This window comes from Monodon monoceros, unplaced genomic scaffold (genome assembly GCF_005190385.1).
Source record: "Monodon monoceros isolate NGI ecotype Baffin Bay Population unplaced genomic scaffold, NGI_Narwhal_1 Super_Scaffold_19, whole genome shotgun sequence".
NCBI classification, from domain to species: domain Eukaryota; kingdom Metazoa; phylum Chordata; class Mammalia; order Artiodactyla; family Monodontidae; genus Monodon; species Monodon monoceros.
In genome coordinates this window covers 29,209,291-29,222,357 of record NW_021703775.1, presented here as the reverse complement: position 1 = coordinate 29,222,357, position 13,067 = coordinate 29,209,291, and positions in this window count along the sequence as shown.

Below are 13,067 nucleotides of genomic sequence, written 5' to 3'. Positions count from 1 at the left end.
CTCCTGTTGTGGAGCACAGGCTCTAGGCACGCGGACTTCAGTAGTTGCAGCATGCGGGCTCAGTAGTTGTGGAGCACAGGCTTAGTTGCTCTGCAACGTGTGGGATCTTCCTGGACCAGGGATTGAACCCGTGTTCCCTGCGTTGGCTGACGGATTCTTAACACTGCGCCACCAGGGAAGTCCCCTTTCCTGACTTTAGATTGTGAGCATTTCCCCCTCATCATTAAAAGCTCTCTACAGACTTACTTTGGAATGGCAATAATGTAAATCTAATACCAAGGCCATGTCTCGTGTAACCCCAAATATTTTTATTCTGTCAGAATAAAACACCTTCCTGAATCTTGGCTGGTTGCTGTGTTCGCTACATGTGACACTTGTCATGTTACTGCAGTAGGTTGTCTGCATCCCATGCTTGGGGGCAAGATGGGGGGTAATAGGAAGGGATAAAATCTGGCAGACAGAGATATCTAGGGAGAGGACCAAGGCTAACCACTCACTGGAGATCTTTAAGTGAAACTTAAATGCTCAAGTGGGATTCCTTTTATGAAACTTTAATTAAATAAACTTCCTGGGTGTAAGCCACATCTCCTCCTGGTTTCTTTAGGGGCTCTGGGAGTGGGTAGGAAGTGTTTACATTCACCTCATCCTAATGTTACTCTCAGATTGCCAGGCTAGGAGTGAAAGAAAGGGTACCAGCAAATCCATGCCTGGTCAATTCAAAGTATTTGCTGACAGATGGCCAATAGGCAAATGAAAAGATGCTCAATATTGCTAATTATGACAGAAATGCAAATCAAAACTACAGTGAGGTATCACCTCACACCAGTCAGAATGGCCATCATTAAAAAGTCTACAAATAATAAATGCTGGAGAGGGTGTGGAGAAAAAGGAACCCTCCTACACTGTTGGTGGGAATGTAAATTGATACAGCCACTATGGAGGTTCCTTAAAAAACTAAAAATAGAGCTACCATATGACCCAGCAATCCCACTCCTGGGCATGTATCTAATTCTAAGATACATGCACCCCAGTGTTCATAGCAGCACTATTTACAATAGCCAAGATATGGAAGCAACCTAAATGTCCATCCACAGGTGAATGGATAAAGATGTGCCATATATACATATATATACACACACTATATATATATATATATATTTATGTGTATATATACACACTATATATATATATATTTATGTGTATATATATATATATACACACATTGTACATATAATGGAATATTATTCAGCCATAAAAAAGAATGAAATAATGCCATTTGTAGCAACATGGATGGATTTAGAGATTATCATATTAAATGAAGTAAGTCAAAGAGAGAAAGACAAATGATATCACTTATATGTGGAATATAAAAAAATGATACAAATGAACTTATTTATAAGACAGAAATAGACACACAGACATAGAGGACAAATTTGTGGTTACCAAAGGGGATGGGGGTGCAGAGAGAGAGATAAACTAGGAGTTTGGGATTAACTACTATATATAAAACAGATGAACAACAAGGACCTACTGTAGAGCACAGAGAACTATATTCAATATCTCATATAACTGATTCACTTTGCTGTACACCTGAAACTAACACAACATTGTAAAGCAACTAAGCTTCAATTTTAAAAAATTGTTAAAAGAAATACTTGCTGAGCAGCAGTTTCCAACAGTTAAGTCAGTCCGCGAGCGAGGTCTTCTAGCTGTCCCCTCTGGAGTAGGTGGCCCTGGGGCCTGCTGGAAGGAGTGTGAGCGATGACGGCCTGCAGGAGTCCCTGGGGAATGAGGTTGCCATACGGCCTCTGAGTCTCATCTTTGTGTCTGTCACCTCTCACTGCCCTCTGATTTAGGGGAGGAGGGTCCTGGCAGACACACTATACCTACTTTGTGACTGCGTGCATCTCCCCGAGGGTGTGTTCCTGTGCCTTGTGCAATGACGGCTGAGTTGCCGGGCACAGGTCTGAATGCATTTCCCAGGCAGCTGGCATGATGAACACTGTCTGGCCCAGCTCCCCTCCTCTCTACTGTGTTCCCTTAACAGACACTTGACATGGTAGTGGGAACCGGCTTCAAAGATCATTCACAACACACCTGCGTGAGTGAGATCTTGCTTTGTGTGTAGGTAACACCTTTCCCAGGGATCAATAAGGGTGAAACCAACAAAACAAACTGATGTGCAATGCAGATTATTTGTACTGCTAATAATAATTAATACAATAACTATTTATTGAGCATTTGCTATGTGCCACTCTTTGGGTGAAGGGCTTTTATGCATGAACTCATTTAAGCTTCATGAAACCTCCCTGAGTTGGATATCATTAACATGTTAATTGTAATGATGAGGAAACTGAGGCCCATGAGAGCATATTACAAACAAACAAAACAAAACACCTCCAGGTTGCCCAGGAAGGGTGAAGGAGAGCTTCCCAAGAAAATGACACACGCTCAGAGCTGGAGTGTTACCAATTTTTGTAAAGATTATATTTCATTTGGTCAACAAACTGAACTCTTCAAATTAATTGCAGTAGATTTTTCAGTTGCTTTGCTAGGGTTTTTTAAGTGTACAATGAAATCAGTATAATATTTCCTCTTTTAAAAATTTATATTTCTAATTTCTGTTTCATGTCTATTGTACTGGCCAGATCTTTCCAACTAATGCTAAGTAACCATGACAATGGTGAGAAGTTCATGATTTTAAAATGAATAATTTAGTGTTTTACAATTAAGAATGATGGTAGCTCTTGGTTTGAAAAAGATAATCATGTTAAGAAAGTGGTCTCTGTTCCTACTGATTTTATGTTTTGTGTTGAAAATGGAGGTTGTACTTTATCAAATGCTTTTAGGAAAATATTGACCCAAATGTAAGGTTTTTCTCATTTGACTTACTACAGTGTATTTTCTTAGCTGCCCCTTATATCCTTGTAGTCCTGGATATGCCGTGTCGGGGAGGAAGAAATTTTCCTCTACTCTTCTAGGTTCTCAGAATTAAATTGACATGAGACAGACGAACAAGAGAAAGTCACACAAAGTTTAATAACATGTATACATGGGAGAGACCAGGAAAACTGAATAACTCTCCAAAATGGCTGAAGCCCTCACTATACATACTATTCAGCTAAAGACGAAAGAGGATGTTGGGATAGTGGTTTAGGGCTTCCAAAGGGAAGAAGGCCAATTCACATGGAGATGAAAAAGTAAATGTTTGGTGAAAGAAATGATTGATGGGGTCACGCAGAGAAATTGGGACACAGAATTTTAACAAATAGGCTTTGCTAGATTCCTCCCTGTCTACACACCTAGCTCAAACTATAGTTATCTATGGTGATGGCTCCCATCCTGGAACAGGTCCTCTATCTACATTTTTTAGGCAGTTAGTGGGAAGGTCAAAGTTTCTTCCTGAGTTTTTTGGGCCTTAAGTGTCTTCAGCTTGAAATAATCTGCATGCCAGAGATATTTTGGGGTGGCAAATTTTGTTCCCCACAGATCTATTGGTTGTGATACTTTTTTTTTTTTTTTTTTTTTTTTGCGGTACGCGGGCCTCTCACCATTGTGGCCTCTCCCGTTGCGGAGCACAGGCTCCGGACGCGCAGGCTCAGCGGCCATGGCTCACGGGCCCAGCCGCTCCGCGGCATGTGGGATCCTCCCGGACCGGGGCACGAACCCGTGTCCCCTGCATTGGCAGGCGGACTCTCAACCACTGCGCCACCAGGGAAGCCCATTTGTAGGTTTTTTGACGTAACCATTTTGACAAGTGTGAGGTGATATTGTGGCTTTGAATTGCATTTCTCAGATGATTAGTGATGTTGAGCATTTTTTCATTTGCCTGTTAGTCATCTGTGTATCTTCTTTAGAAAAATATTCAGGGGGCTTCCCTGGTGGCGCAGTGGTTGAGAGTCCGCCTGCCGATGCAGGGGACACGGGTTCGTGCCCTGATCCGGGAAGATCCCATGTGCCGTGGAGCGGCTGGGCCCGTGAGCCATGGCCGCTGAGCCTGCGCGTCTGGAGCCTGTGCTCTGCAACTGGAGAGGCCACGACAGTGAGAGGCCCACGTACCGCAAAAAAAAAAAAAAAGTATTCAGATCTACTGCCCATTTTTTAATCAGGTTGTTTGTTTTTTTAAGTATTGTGCTGTATGAGCTATTTATGTATTTTCGGTATTAACCCCTTATCAGTCATATCATTTGCAAGTATTTTCTCCCATTTAGTAGGTTGTCTTTTCATTTTGTCAATGGTTTTCTTTGTTATGCAAAAGCTTTGAAGTTTAATTACGTCCCTTTCATTTATTTTTGCTTTTGTTTCTTTTGCCTTAGGAGGCAGGTTCAAAAAAATATTGCTGCGATTTATGTCAGAGTGTTCCACCTACGTTCTCTTTTAGGAGTTTTATGGTTTCAGATCTTACGTTTAGGTCCTTAATCCATTTTGAGTTTTTTTTGTGTGTATGTTATGAGAAAATGTTCTAATTTCATTCTTTACATGTAGCTGTCCAGTATTCCCAGCACCACGTATTGAAGAGACTGTCTTTTCTGTACAGTATATTCTTGCCTCCTTTGTTGTAGATTAATTGACCATAAGGGCATTGGTTTATTTCTGAACTCTCTATTCTGTTTCATTGATCTATATATCTGTTTTTGTGCCAGTACTATGCTCTCTTGATTACTGTAGCTTTGCAGTATAGTGTGAAGTTTGGGAGGTATAACCTCCAGTCTTTGTTCTTTTTCTCAAGATTGCTTTGGCAATTAGAGTTCTTTTGTGATTCCATACAAATTTTAGGATAATTTGCTCTGGTTCTGTGAAAAATGTCCTGGGTATTTTGATAGGGATTGCATTAAATCTGTAGATTGCTTTGGGTAGTGTGACCATTTTAACAATATTAATTCTTCCACTCCAAGAACATGGGATATCTTTCCATTTCTTTGTACCATCTTCAATTTCCTTTGTCAGTTTTTGTAGTTTTCAGAGTATAGATCTTTCACCTCCTTAGTTAAGTTTATTCTTAGATATTTTATTCTTTTTGATGCTATTTTAAATGGGATTGTTTTCTTGCTTTCTCTTTCTGATAGTTCATTATTAGTGTATAGAAAAGCAACAGATTTCTGTATATTAATCTTGTATCCTGCAACTTTAATGAATTCATTTATAAGTTCTAATAGATTTTTTTTTTTTTTTTGGTTTGGAGATTTTAGAGTTTTCTATGTATAGTATCATGTCGTCTGCAAATAGTGGCATTTTTACTTCATCCCTTCCAATTTGTATGCCTTTTATTTCTTTTTATCATGTCGTCTGCAAATAGTGGCATTTTTACTTCATCCCTTCCAATTTGTATGCCTTTTATTTCTTTTTCTTATCTGATTGCTGTGGCTAGAACCTCTAATACTATGTTAAATATAAGTGGCTAGAGTGGGCACCCTTGTCCATGATTTTAAAGGGAAGGCTTTCAGTTTTTCACCATTGAGTATGATGTTAGCTGTGGACTTGTCATAAATGGCATTTACTATGTTGAAATATATTCCCTCTATACCAACTTTAAGGAGAGTGTTTATTGTGAATGGATGTTGAGTTTTGTCAAATGCTTTTTCTGCATCTGTTAGGATGATCATGTGATTTTTATCCTTCCTTTTGTTAAAGGGGTGTATCACGGTGATTGATTTGCAAATATTGAACCATCTTTGCATCCCTGGAATAAATTCCACTTGATCATGGTATATGATCCTTTTTATATATTGCTGAATTTGATTTGCTAATATTTTGTTGAGGATTTTTGCATCTATATTCATCAGACATAATGTCCTGTAATTTTCCTTTTTTGTAGTGTCCTTGTCTGGTTTTGGTATCAGGGTAATGGTGGCCTCTTAGAATGAATTTGGGAGTGTTTCATCCTCTTCAGTTTTGTGGAATAGTTTGAGAAGGACAGGTACTAACAATTCTTGGTATGTTTGGTAGAATTCCCCCTTGAAGCAGTATGGTCATGGACTTTTGTTTGCTGGGAGTCTTTTTTAAATTACAAATTTAATTTCATTACTTGTGATCAGCCTGTTCAGACTGTCAATATCTTCCTGATACAGTCTTGAGACTTGTATTGGGTGGGCCAAAATTTCGTTCTTTTTTTCCATAAGATGGCTCTAGTAGCACTTAGTTGTCTTTTTTTGTTAGATTGTATGTGACAGCTGTCATATCAGCATGCATTTAAAAAAAGACATCAAAATTGGTGAATTTTTGTGTAGCCACTTTAATAATGTAGATGGAAGAAAAAAGCAACATTTTTCACATATTATGCTTTATTATTTCAAGAAAGGTAAAAATGCAACTGAAATGCACACACAGTTTTGTGCAGTGTATGGAGAAGGAGTTGTGATGGATTGAACATGTCAAAAGTGGTTTGCAAAGTTTTATGCTGGAGATTTCTCTCTGGATGATGCTCCATGGTCGGGTAGACCAGCTGAAGTTGACAGTGATCAAAGAGAAACAATAATTGAGAACAAATCAACGTTCTACCACGTGGGAGATAGCCGACATACTCAAAATATCCAAATCAAGCGTTGAAAATCATTTGCACCAGCTTGGTTATATCCATCGCTTTGATGTTTGGGTTCCACATAAGTTAAGTGAAAGAAACCTTCTTGACCGTATTTCTGCATGCAATTCTCTGCTGAAACGTAATGAAAATGTTCTGTTTTTAAAACAAATTATGATGGGCGATGAAAAGTGGATACCGTACCACAATGTGGAACAGAAGAGATCGTGGGGCAAGGGAAATGAACCACCACCAACCACACCAAAGGCCGGTCTTCATCCAAAGGTGATGTTGTGTATATGGTGGGATTGGAAGGGAGTCCTCTATTATGAGCTCCTTCCAGAAAACCAAACGATTAATTCCAACAAGTACTGCTCCCAATTAGACCAACTGAAAGCAGCGTTCGACGAAAAGTGTCCGGAATTAGTCAATAGAAAACGCATAAGCTTCCATCAGGATAACGCAAGACCACGTGTTTGTTTGATGGCCAGGCAAAAACTGTTACAGCTTGGCTGGGAAGTTCTGATTCATCTTCTGTATTCACCAGATATTGCACCTTCAGATTTCCATTTATTTCAGTCTTTACAAAATTCTATTAATGGAAGACTGTAAAAGGCGCCTGGAACAGTTCTTTGCTCAAAAAGATAAAAAGTTTTGGGAAGATGGAATTAGGAAGTTGCCTGAAAAATGGCAGAAGGTAGTGGAACAAGAGGGTGAAAACGTTGTTGAATAAAGTTCTTGGTGAAAATGAAAAATCTGTCTTTTATTTTTACTTAGAAAACCGAAGGCACTTTTTGGCCCACCCAGTATATTTAGGTGCTCTTGTACTGGGTGCTGAAAAGACCAGCAACCTAGACACTGATATTGACATTTGATAAAATTATGGCTGAAAACTTTCCAAACCTGAAGAAGGAAACAGATATCCAGGTACAGGAGGCACAAAAGGTCCCAAACGAAATGAACCCAAACAGGCCCACACGAAAACATGACATAATTAAAATGATAAAAGTTAAAGAGAGAATTCTTAAGACATGCCACTTCCTTTTGCAGAAAAGGAAAAATCAGCCTTTTGGGGTTCCCTTGTATATAGCTTTTTGTTTTTCTCTTGCTGTCTTAAGAATTCTGTTTCATTAGTTGTTTTTTTCAGGGTTTTTCTCTTGCCCTTTCAACTGAAACAAATTCCTCTGTCTTCTCATTTTGCTTAACTTTCTCTGTCTCTATGAAATTAGGTGAAATGGTTACCTATTGTGGTCTTAAAGGGGTGTCCTTGTGTGGGAGCGTCCTTATACAGTCTGCGTGTGCACAGTGGCTTTGGTGGGAGAGCTGGATCTGACATGAACACCAGTCATCTTTCCTCAGAGTGTGCTGGGAGCTATTACCTTGGTAGGAGGTGGGGCTGGACATGGAAGGGCTAGAGCCAAAACCAGGTGCTGGCGAGGACGTGAAGTAAAGGGAACTCCTGTGCACTGCTGGAGTGAATGTAAATTGGTGCAGCCATTATGGAAAACAGTATGGAGGTTTCTAAAAAAAATTAAAAACAGAACACAATATGGTTCAGCAATCCCACTTCTTGGTATATAACCAAAGAAAATGGAATCTGGTTCTCAAAGAGATATCTGCACTTCCTTGTGCATTGCAGCATTAGTCAAAATAGTTGAGATATGGAGACAAACTAAGTGTCCACCAGTGAATGAATGGATAAAGGTGTGCCATATATACACAATGGAATGTTGCCCAGCCACGAGAAAGAAGGAAATCCTGCCATTTGTGACAACATGGATGAGCCTTGAGAGCATTATGCAAAGTGAAATAAGTCAGACAGGGAAAGACAAATACTGTAAGGCTTCACTTACATGTGGAATCTAAAAAAAGCTGAACTCAGAGAAACAGAGTAGAATAGTGGTTGCCAGGAGCTGGTGCGGGGGTGGGAGAAATGGGGAGAAGTTTGTCAAAGGGTACAAACTTCCAGTTGTAAGATGAGTACGTTCTGGGGATACAATGTACAGCATTGTGACTATAGTTAAAAATATGTGTTATACACTTGAAAGTTGCTAAGAGATTAGATATTGAGTGTCCTCACTACACACACAAAAATGCTAACTATGTGAGGGAGTGGAAGTGTTGACTTCTCTACTGTGGTAGTCATTTTGCAATAGATACATGCATCAAATCATTGCACTGTACACCTTAAACTTACACAATGTTATACGTCATTTCTTTCTCAATAAATCTGGGGGGGAAAAGGGAAAAATATTCCTGTTAAATTCACCTAGGCTGTGACAAAGTTCTTGGTAAGATACTGGTCAGAAAATGTAATGTGTTTTTGCCTAGAAGCAAAGCTCTCATGATAGGTCTTTGGGACTCTCCCTGGTTTCCTATTTGACCTGTGAGGTGTCCAACCATAGCATCCAACACCAAGTCCAGATAACGCAGCTCCACAGGACCCAGTGATCCCACATGACATTGCTCTCCTGCCTCCAGAGACAGACATTGGTCCAACCAAAGCCCCGTATATCTGAGAATTTTGTTCAACAGTTATTGTATCACCTTGCATCCTAGAGCCATCAGGCTAAATGCTGGGGCTACAAAGATGCATAGGACAGAGGTTTTTGACCTTGAGAAGCTCATGACCTGGGGCACAAGATGATCCTGGGCACAGGGCAACTTGTGGAGGAGTTTGTCAACAGTGTCAGCCAGTGAGATGAGTGTCTTAACATAAGGATGTACAAAGTGTTCTGGGTGCGTTGGGAAGGCTCTGTATGGGGGCTCCAAGAAGGCTCCAGAGAGAAAGTGAGGTGTGAGTCCCTTCTTGAAGGACCAGAAGTTTGCTCAGGCCAAGAAGCAGAAAAAGCCATTCTTAGTAAAGAGAACTGTGAAGGCAGAGAGGCGTGAAAGGGCCTGGCAGAGGTGGAGACAAGTGAACAGCTTGAGAGTGAAGGCTGCCAACGGATGGTGACCTGCAGACAGATTTCGGTGTGGCCACAGAGTGGTTTATGAATTTGAGTCACATTTAGAAATGGAGATATTTCATGAAAAAGTCCAGATTTTCTGCTTCTCTTGAAAAAATGGAAAATCGGGCCAACCTTGTTGGATGTCAATTATGGGCTGGAACTGAGACATGATCGCCCCCTTCAGAAGAGGTCTGTGCACCCCAGTTTATCCCAATGTCCACCTCCCATGCCAGATGCAAACTACTCGTGGGCATTTACGCTCCCATCCAGCAGTTGCACTAATTCCCGTTAACAGCTTCACTCCTGATGGCATTTGAATTTTTAGCCTCCGGTTAAGCATCCCTGGAAATTAAAGGGCAAGGTGGAGGTTGGGGGGGGCAAGATTGGCAGAGTTAAATCTGGCAACTGTGGGGAGCCATTACCACCCCAGAGCAGAAGGGACAAGGGGAGGGAGTGGCGTAAATGAAGTGTGGTGAGAGCTGGAAGGAGGAGGGGCCCTGAGAGCCTAGTGCTGGGGTGTAATTATTGGAGACACAGCACTAGAGCAGGAAGGGAGGGGGGTTAAAATACCTCCGTCTCAGAGAAGTAACAAGAATTTATTGTACAGCACAGGGAAATATAGCCATTATCTTGTAGTCATTTTAAACGGAGTATAATGACTTTATAAAATTTCATATAATCTATAAAATATTGAGTCACTATGCTGTACACCTGTCACTAATATAATATTGGAAATCAAATATAGGTAAATTTAAAAAACAGAAAAGAGGGCTTCCCTGGTGGCGCAGTGGTTGAGAGTCCGCCTGCCGATGCAGGGGACACGGGTTCGTGCCCCGGTCTGGGAAGATCCCACATGCCGCAGAGCGGCTGGGCCCGTGAGCCATGGCTGCTGGGCCTGCACATCCAGAGCCTGTGCTCCGCAACGGGAGAGGCCACAGCGGTGAGAGGTCCACACACCGAAAAAAAAAAAAAAAAACAGAAAAGAATTGCACCATAAAAACAAACAAACAAACGACCCCGCTCTCCTCCAGGGCCTCCCACTAGCTGAACCAGAAGCCATTGGGCAAGAGAGCCCTACAGAGGCTGTCCATAGTGGGGCACTGGGCAGAGGACGGTGGAGAGTGGATCTGGGAGGGCACTAGTACATCTCGGCACGTGGGGATAGAGAGGGAGCCAGAGAAGGCCCTCTCATGAGAGTTACTGGATCTGTGGTCCCTGTATAGGGGCCCTCCTGAGTATGGTTAAGCCACAGGGGCTCTAAAGACAGCAGGTGGGAGGGAAGGGGGCTGGGCAGGGCCTGAAATGCCCCTCCATCACCGAGAAGCTCTGGGAGACCATAAGACCCACAGCAGGACAAGGGGAGGACAGAGGCTGGAGTCTGGGCTCAGAAAGACTATTGCGGAAGGGTGCTGTGGTAGGTGGAGGTTTGGAGGGCTGGGGTAGCCCATGGACTCATGGACAGGAGACGGTGGTCAGGATACTTAGAGGAAGACTGGCCCCAAGGTCTTCTGGCTCTTGTTCTAGTTCACCAGGCACCCACTGTGTCCCTGGTGGCCACCCAGTCTCTGCTGGATCACTTTGGTGTTAGGGAGAACAGTAGGTGGCTCTGGAACAGGAGGTGGCTCTGATGATGAGAAAGACCCTCTGATGAGCTGAGGTCAACCTCTTTGTCTCTGGCCCTGCAACTTGAGGCCACAATGAACACCTTCCTACATCCAAGGAGAGTTTTCCTCACCCCTCTAGGTCCTTAACCACTTCTAAAGGTGGTGTCCTGGCACCATGACCCTCTGGATGTGGCCCCTTTTGCCACTGGCTCTCTGGAAATAGTTCTCATACAATCTCCCCTCCTCATGCCTTTTTTCACCTTGGATTGAATGTCGCTGGAGGATGGAGGAGTGAGGCCTCCCTTGAGTTGGGCAACGTGTCAACGGCATTTAGGACAGCACTAGATTTTTTCTTTTTTTTTTTTTGCGGTACACTGGCCTCTCACCGCTGTGGCCTCTCCCGGTGCGGAGCACAGGCTCCGGACACGCAGGTTCAGCGGCCATGGCTCACGGGCCCAGCCGCTCCGCGGCACGTGGGATCTTCCCGGACCGGGGCACGAACCCGTGTCCCCTGCATCGGCAGGCGGACTCTCAACCACTGTGCCACCAGGGAAGCCCCCAGCGCTAGATTTTTTTATTCCAAGAATCAGGCTGAGCAAGTGGGAGTTTATAAGTTTTACCTCAACAGCTCCATGAGCTAAACGGGCAGGAGCTAAATAGGCAGGGACTGGAGGTTCAGAAAGAATTAGTACCGCCCTAGGGTGACACAGCCAAAAGCAGGGCTGCAGCCAAGCCCAGGTCTTCACCTCCAGGCCTCCTTCCACCACGGGGACCCGGAGCCCCTGTGCTCTGTTTGGGGGGCTTCTTCTACAAAGGCAGGTGGGAGCGCCATGCTGCAGGGGAGGGTGCCGCTGCATGCTCTGCCCTGGTGGGACAAGGTTTAAATGATGCCAGCTCTTTACAGCACAGTTCTTCTGAGATGTCACATTTCTAGACCCGAGGAATCCTTCCCTGGAACAGGCAGGGCAGACCAGCCCAGGGAGTGGAGCTGTTCCCTTGCCCAGTTCTCAACTCCACTCCCCTGACCCCCCTGAGGGGGGCTCCCCTGCCAGACTTGGACTTGCCCTGGAGGACTTCATGGCAGCAGGGGCTCCTCCTGTCCTAGGGCACCTGTTCAGTTGCACATCAGGGCCTGAAGCTTCCATTGAGGTAAATGTCCCTGGAGAGAGGATTTTTTTCCTCTCCTGTTTACTTTTCAGTATCAATGTCACATTTTCATTCCCAATTGCAAAATTTGGTTCCTGAAAAGCCATTGCCCAGTTGTGCATACCCTCAAGCATCAGCCACATGGTACTCCTCAGGGGGCCCTGTTCCCACAGGTGTTATCTCACTTCTTTGCTTTAGATGATCCCACTTGAAAGGAGTTTCAAAGCCTCCCTGTTTCCCCAGGGCTAACATCTGCTGGATATTAAGGGATGCTTAAGCATGGACTAGGGTGGGACGCCCTGGATGGGTATCTCAGCTCCAGGCATGAAACCTCTCCTGTGCCACGTGCTCTCTGGGGCTTGGCATATTCCAGAGGGCAGTAGGGATTGGATTAGAATCACGGGGAGAGATTTTTAAAAGATGCTCAAGCTCCACCACTACAGATTCTAGAATTCAATTGATCTGGGGTGAGAGACACTAGCTTAGTGGAAAAGGCATTGCTCAACCCAGGGGTGTGTGACCATGGGCACTTCCTGTTTCTGGAGGTGAAAGGCAGAGGCAGAAAGCTCAGGGCCTGCAGAGCAAGTCCTGTGGATGGCCAGTGTGGAAGAGGGAGTTTCAGGAGACGGGGAAAGAGCGCTGGGGCTAGAATTCCAGGCTGCTGCTGGGCAAGGAGCTCCCAGCTAGAGGGGAGGCAAGGCTAGGTCACACCCCAAGGCCGGGCCAGGCAGGAGTCAGGGCATACAGCAGCCAGGCAAAACAGGGGTCTGAAGTGTGGGCCGACAGCATCCCCAAAGGTTGGGCGCTAATGATCCAGACCATGGATTCAAGCTGGCAACTGCAAGTCAC